The sequence below is a fragment of the Danio aesculapii genome, chromosome 19, assembly GCF_903798145.1.
Source record: "Danio aesculapii chromosome 19, fDanAes4.1, whole genome shotgun sequence".
Taxonomy (NCBI): domain Eukaryota; kingdom Metazoa; phylum Chordata; class Actinopteri; order Cypriniformes; family Danionidae; genus Danio; species Danio aesculapii.
In genome coordinates, this window is record NC_079453.1 from 6,999,810 (window position 1) to 7,007,403 (window position 7,594).

A 7,594-nucleotide genomic window follows, 5' to 3' on the forward strand; every position below is an offset into this window, starting at 1 on the left:
CAGCTATAGCAAAAAAAATGATTGCACTGTCATCATGACAAAGATAAAAGAAATCAGTTATTAGAAACTAATTATTAATACTATTATATTTTGAAATGTGTTAAAAGGGGGGCTAATAATTCAGGAGGGCTAATAACTTCAACTGTATCTTCATCGTTCTTGCTGTGAACGAACCTTTATACTTGACATTACCTTCAGATAGTGAGCCATGTTTATTTTCTGAATGAATCTGTTCTTCTCAGTCTTCAGGTGAAATGAAGTGGACGAAGGTGGAAACTACACAACGGTTTGTTCCCTGCGACAGACGCGGAGCAGGGCCTGAACTGCGCAGTGCTCAAAGGAAAGAAGAAGAAAAACACTCGCTTTAGTTCACCACCGGTCTGTTTGTGACGTGAACTCGAAGCACTGCCTAACTCATCTTGTTATCTTGTGCTACTAACAGAGTGACAAAAGCCTAAAAGTGTGGTGATGCGATAAAAGCATGTGATCATAACATGTACATTTTTTGTACTTTATATCGTTTGTCCAAAGATGTCCAGACAACTCCGTCCTAGAAATGTAGCGTAGCTAGCTAGCGGCTCGGCCACATGAGGGTTCGTTTTCCTTTGCGTTCTGTGTATTTGTGGCTCTGAGGCTTTAGAAAATAAATCAACAAAGGCAACAAAACATACATCTGAAAAAAACGAAACTCGTTTGTATTTTCATAGTCACACTATTTTGAGAAGAGATGTTGTTCTGACTTCCGACAAGTCAATGGCAGGTTTTTTTTCATCTTTTTTTTGTTTTTGTTTGGCAGACTCTTCCCAGCAGGCACAGGATGTGTCAACATGATGTCAGATTGATGTTGTACCCCAACGTCGTTTGGACTTTGCATTTTGCTTGGAAAAGCCGACATCAATGTCTAACGTCCAACCTAAAATCAACCTAAAATCAACCAAATATCAACGTCTGATGATGTAACTGCTTGATTATGTGTGGACTTTACCACTATGGCATTGACTTTTGGTTGACACCATCTGACAAATAAATGTTAGTATTTGACATCATTATGACGTTCGACATTCGACGTTCGACGTTCGATTTTGGTTACTTTCCAACACAACCTAAAATCAACCAAATATCAACATCTAATGATGTTACAGCTTGATGTTGTGTGGACTTTTCCACTATGATGTCTATTAGACATGGATTTTGGTCACCCTACCTGATGATGAAATGTCAGTATTTGACATCATGATGATGTTGGTTTAAGATGTTGCCTAGACATTGGATTTTGGTTCACTTTTCAACACAACCTGAAATCAGCCTAAAATAAACCAAATATCAACATCTTATGATGTTACAGCTTGACGTTGTGTGGACATTACCACTATGACGTTGGATTTTGGTTGCCATACCTGACAAATAAATGTCAGCATTTGACGTCATGATGACGTTGGTTTAGGATGTTGGCTCGACGTTAGATTTTGGTCACTTTCCAACACAACCTAAAATCAATCAAATATCAACGTCTAATGATTTTACAGCTTGACGTTGTGTGGACGTTATCGCTATGACGTTGAATTTTGGTTGTCATACCTAACGAATAAATGTCAGTATTTGACATGAATATGACGTTGTTTTAAGATGTTGGCTTGATGTTGGATTTTGGTCACTTTCCAACACAACCTAAAATCAACCTAAAAACAACCAAATATCAACATTTAATCTAGTCACACAGCTTGACATTGTGTGGATGTTACCACTATGATGTCTATCAGACGTTAGATTTTGGTTGCCATACCTGATGAATAAATGTCAGTATTCTATATCAATATGACGTTGGTTTAAGATGTTAGCTTGACGTTGGATTTTGGTTCACTTTCCAACACAACCTAAATCAACCTAAAATAAACCAAATATCAACATCTTATAATGTTACAGCTTGAGGTTGTGTGGACATTACCACTATGACGTTGGATTTTGGTTGTCATTTCTGACAAATAAATGTCAGTATTTGACGTCAATATGACGTTGGTTTAAGATGTTGGCTCGACGTTGGATTTTGGTCACTTTTCAACCCAACCTAAAATCAACCAAATATCAACATCTAATGATGTTACAGCTTGACGTTGTGTGGACGTTACCACTATGACGTTGGATTTTGGTTGCCATACCTGACAAATAAAGGTCAGCATTTGACGTCATGATGACGTTGGTTTAGGATGTTGGCTAGACGTTAGATTTTGGTCACTTTCCAACACAACCTAAAATCAATCAAATATCAACGTCTAATGATTTTACAGCTTGACGTTGTATGGACGTTATCGCTATGATGTTGAATTTTGGTTGTCATACCTAACGAATAAATATCAGTATTTGACATGAATATGACGTTGTTTTAAGATGTTGGCTTGATGTTGGATTTTGGTCACTTTCCAACACAACCTAAAATCAACCTAAAAACAACCAAATATCAACATTTAATCTAGTCACACAGCTTGACATTGTGTGGACGTTACCACTATGATGTCTATCAGACGTTGGATTTTGGTTGCCATACCTGATGAATAAATGTCAGTATTCTATATCAATATGACGTTGGTTTAAGATGTTAGCTTGACGTTGGATTTTGGTTCACTTTCCAACACAACCTAAATCAACCTAAAATAAACCAAATATCAACATCTTATAATGTTACAGCTTGAGGTTGTGTGGACATTACCACTATGACGTTGGATTTTGGTTGTCATTCCTGACAAATAAATGTCAGTATTTGACGTCAATATGACGTTGGTTTGAGATGATGGCTCGACGTTAGATTTTGGTCACTTTTCAACCCAACCTAAAATCAACCAAATATCAAAATCTAATGATGTTACAGCTTGATGTTGTGTGGACGTTACCACTATGACGTCTATCAGACATTGGATTTTGGTTGCCATACCTGATGAATAAATGTCAGTATTTGACGTCAATATGACGTTGGTTTAAGATGTTGGCTTGACGTTAGATTTTGGTCATTTTCCAACACAACCTAAAATCAACCAAATATCAACATGATTTGACATCGTTATTGGGCATCAAAATATCATTGTCATTAGACGCTGAGTTCAATTTTGGTCACCTGACATCACAACTTACATCTAACCTAATATTAATGTCTTATGACATTGTGTGCCTGCTGGGTTCATACAAACTGATATTCAGTTGTAAGGAAATGTTTGTGGCGTATGATTTCATGTAAAAAAAAAGTCATTCGTTATTCACAGCTATACATTTGGACATCCTAAAATCCAATAAAAAACATGCAATGGTTTTAAAATTAAACTCTCAATAAGCACATTCTGATGTCCAAACGTATTTAGCTATACATATTTTATTTCACGTAAAGTTAGTACTTTTTCTAACATAACACTTCTATCATACAAAAAAATAAATATAGGATTCATTTCCGAGTATGTCAGAATTGCTAAATGAAATAAATGGCCACTTTTGTAGTATATTTTAGAGAAATCTGATACACATCGACTGGATAAAATGCCATTTTGCTTTCTTTTCATTGCAGTTATTGTTGTAACAGGGAACATTTCTTTCAAGAAACATTTTTTTCTTGCACACAATAATCATTTAGCTTTGTTATTTGGATTATGCTCTGAAATTATGCTATAATACTTTTCATTAGGACTGAATAGAGTTTTAGCAAAATGCTACCAACATCATGATGATTGCTTTCCCCACCTATATAGTTTTCCAGCTAGGCTCTCGATACTAAATTGCCCTCTTATTATTATTATTATAATACAGCTCGGCTTATTCTGATCGGTCATTTAGTGTTAATGACCCCGATAAGGGTTTATTTTATGATTATGACTTGTTGCAAATTGTCCTTATTCGCCCTCTTTATATAACATCCTTTAGACGTAAATATTTTTTATACAAAAGCTATGTTTTACATCATTGTACATAGATATAAATGTGCTGATCTTGTTTTGAATGACACGCTTATGATGCGAGAGATCATTCTGAGAGGCGTTTGTTTCAATCTGTGTGAAGTGTGATTGCTGATTGATGAAATTGCAGTAATTGTCGAGCATCATTCATTATTAACCGTAACCGTAGTGGAGAATTTAGCATCATAACTACAAATCTGCCTGCCATCTGTTGGTATAAAGAACGTGTATGTGCCAAAATGAATCGAAGTTACATTGACGAAGACTATTCTGGTACTGTTTTCCAACTTGAGCTCAATTTGTTTTCGTTTCTTTTACAGCAGAAGTGATAAAGGGATAGTTCACGCAAAAATAAAATGTTTGCTGATAATTTACTTAGCTCAAGGGCAATTACAATGCAAGTGTCTAATTTTCTTCAGAAGAACACAGAATAATATACACTGCCTGACAAAAGTCTTGTCATCGATTACTGTTGTAAGAACAACAAATAATAACTTGACTTCTAGTTGATCATTTGGAAAAGTGGCAGAAGGTCGATTTTTCAGAGGAATCATCTGAATCATCACATATACTGCAGAAGACTTATCTGCATGGACCCAAGATTCTCATAGAAATCAGTCAAGTTTGGTGAGAGAAAAATCATGGTTTGGGGTTACATCCAGTATGGGGGCGTGCGAGAGATCTGCAGTGGATGGCAACATCAACAGCCTGAGGTATCAAGACATTTGTGCTGCCCATTACATTACAAACCACAGCAGAGGGTAATTTCTTCAGCAGGATGGCGCTCCTTCTCATACTTCAGCCTCCACATGAAAGTTCCTGAAAGCAAAGAAGGTCAAGGTGCTTTGATTGGCCAGCCCAGTTGATTGGCCAGCCCAGTCACCAGACATAAAAATTATTAAGCATGTCTGGGGTAAGATGAAGGAGGAGGCATTGAAGATGAAACCAAAGAATCTTGATGAACTCTGGGAGATGACTTTATTAATAAGTGATTTGAGTCATTGCAGAGATGTATGGATGCAGTCCTCCAAGCTCATGGGAGTCAGACACAATATTCATTCTTTTTCCACTGCACCAGGACTTTATATTCTATACTGGACATTATTTTTGTTAAGTGACAAGACTTTTGTCTAAGCAAAGTCAGACCATATTTTTAATAATTAAAAATCAAGGCATGATCATATTTTATTGGGGTAAAATAAGCGTAATCTAGAGGCCTTTGCCTTTCATATATGCCACTTCTGATACCAATTGATCAACTAGAAGTCAAGTTATTATTTTTTGTTCCCAAAACCTGAATAGGCGACAAGACTTTTGTCAGGTAGTGTATAATATATTTGTAGCTGAAACTCTGGTTCTCCAATGCAAGTATTTTGAGAGTTATACAAATCATGCGCAGGCAAACAAAATGAATAGATATAGTTCCTGATTATATATTGAGGTCTTTGTTTGCAACAAAATGTATTGAGGTTTACAACAAAATTAATTGTTTGTTTCAATGCAAAAAAAATGAGGATAAAGTTCAATTATTACAGGGTGGCACAGATGATGCAGAATACGTGACAAGGAAGTCAAATAATGACATTTGAAAATTCATTGCAAAGCTAAAAAAACTAAACAAAAACATCCTGTGAGTAAATTAGAGCAAGTGTTGTGGTTTTTATTTTGGGGTGAACTATCTCTCTAAGGCCCATTTACACCAAGGATGCTAACTGCTAAGTTTTATAAGTCAAGCTAAGTTTATGAGTCAATAATTGACAACAAATTAGACACTTTTAGTTTTTTTTCCAACTGATGATGAAATCTGTATGATCAGTGAAAACATTGACAGCCAATTAGAATCCATCGTGCTATAAAAGAGCACAAGCATTTAAAACAGCAGCGCTTATAATGCATAAAATAGAGCACCATGGAGCTTTAGGGATGGCTGATGTGAAACTAACGTTTCGACACGTTCGACATGAGATCTCGTAGCGCAAGTGCTTCAAAACCTTGATCCAAAACCTAAAGGTCACGTGACTAAAGTGAATTGAAACACCCAGGTCATGTGACTAAAGCGATTTGAAACACCCAGGTCACGTGACTAAAGCGATTCAAAACACCCAAGTCATGTGACTGAAGCGATTCAAAACACCCAGGTCACATGACTAAAACAATTTGAAACACCCAGGTCACATGACTAAATCGATTAGAAACACCAAGGTCACGTGACTAAACCAATTCGAAACACCCAGGTCATGTGACTGAAGCAATTCGAAACACCCAGGTGACGTGACTAAAGTGATTTAAAACACCCAGGTCACGTGACACAATCGTTTCGAAATACTCAGGTCATGTGACTAAAGTGATTCGAAATACCCAGGTCATATGACTAAAGTGATTCGAAACACCCAAGTCATGTGACTAAAGTGATTCGAAACACCCAGCTCACATGATTAAAGCGATTCGAAACACCCAAGTCATGTGACTAAAGTGATTCGAAACACCCAGGTCACATGACTAAAGTGATTCGAAACACCCAGCTCACATGATTAAAGCGATTCGAAACACACAAGTCATGTGACTAAAGCGATTCAAAACACCCAGGACACATGACTAAAGCGATGAGAAACACCCAGGTCACGTGACTAAAGCAATAAATAAAAATGACCACTAGGTATCACTGTAAAGACGGCTTTCGAAACGTTTCGAAGCTTCAACACATTTGCTTCGATTGTTTCAGTGTTTCATGAAGCCTCGCTGTGCCCACCATTATGAAGCTTTAGCATAGATGCTAATTGGTAATTTTATAGCTATTCTTGGTGTGAATAGGCCATGTGAACGTTTGATCAGATGTTTTGCTAATGTCGTATTGTTTCACCCCATTATGTTTTTGTTTTTTTGTGGCTCTAGTCTGAGAAACAGGAATTAGGCAAACCTGTCCAGTGCAGCAGTGTGCTGAAAATACAGATAGTGACACTGAACAATCTTTCATGTCACGGAGAGACTTTGAAATCTCCTGTATTTTCAGTGGTAATTGCACTTTTGAGTATTTCAGCATTCCCATCTGCAAGAAACAAACATTTAAATAAAAAAACATGCACGGAATGTCAACAGGAAGTCAGTGAATATGCATTTTTACTGAACATTTTAGTTTGACAGTAATTTCTGTTGTTTTCAAATAAATAAACTGAATTATATTAACTGTCTGCGCTTTTTCACTTTTGTTCAAGGCTGAAGCAGCTATAAAATCTGTAGGAAATCTCTTGCGTGTTCATTAGTCCAAACACAGGCACATTTATAGAGGTATCTCCTTTATAGTATGATACAATATCTATGTATCTATCTATCTATCTATCTATCTATCTATCTATCTATCTATCTATCTATCTATCTATCTATCTATCTATCTATCTATCTATCTATCTATCTATCTATCTATCTATCTATCTATCTATCTATCTGTATATCTATCTATCTATCTATCTATCTATCTATCTATCTATCTATCTATCTATCTATCTATCTATCTATCTATCTATATCTATCTATCTATCTATCTATCTATCTATCTATCTATCTATCTATCTATCTATCTATCTATCTATCTATCTATCTATCTATCTCTCTATTCTATCTATGTATATCTCTCTCTCTCACTATCTATCTATCTATCTATCTAT

The 7,594-nt window shown here is 36.1% G+C and overlaps 1 protein-coding gene across 1 annotated transcript in view; it reads left to right on the forward strand.

The window, feature by feature from the left end:
• Window positions 1-7,115, forward strand: part of jupb (junction plakoglobin b) — a 135,702-nt gene extending 128,587 nt beyond the window's left edge. Inside the window, exon 16 of the mRNA XM_056479321.1 lies at window positions 243-7,115. The gene's annotated coding sequence lies outside the window, so the exon portion shown is untranslated. The remainder of the gene's footprint in view (window positions 1-242) is intronic.
• Window positions 7,116-7,594: the final 479 nt, after the last annotated feature.